Source organism: Odontomachus brunneus, unplaced genomic scaffold (genome assembly GCF_010583005.1).
Source record: "Odontomachus brunneus isolate Ranch 3 - 2012 unplaced genomic scaffold, Obru_v1 Obru_scaffold_244, whole genome shotgun sequence".
Classification (NCBI taxonomy): Eukaryota; Metazoa; Arthropoda; class Insecta; order Hymenoptera; family Formicidae; genus Odontomachus; species Odontomachus brunneus.
The window spans coordinates 73,162-73,415 of NW_022639694.1; positions in this window are offsets into that span (position 1 = coordinate 73,162).

The following is a 254-nucleotide window of genomic DNA, read 5'->3' on the forward strand; positions in this document are numbered from 1 at the left end:
ATTCATTCTTGGTTTCAAAAGATGAACGCTTCCTCCGCGACGGAATCCATAAATTGCCAGAAAGATGGGAAAAAGTAGTGGCTAGCGATGGACAATACTTTCAATAATGTATTAATTCATTTTATCAATCAAATAAATGCGTTTTTCAAGCAAAAAAAACGGACAAGGTGTACACCGAATAAGTTGTACACCCAATATATTGCGTAATGTTTAGTGTATCTGCCGTTTTGTACTTTTTTTTTTTTTTTTTTTTG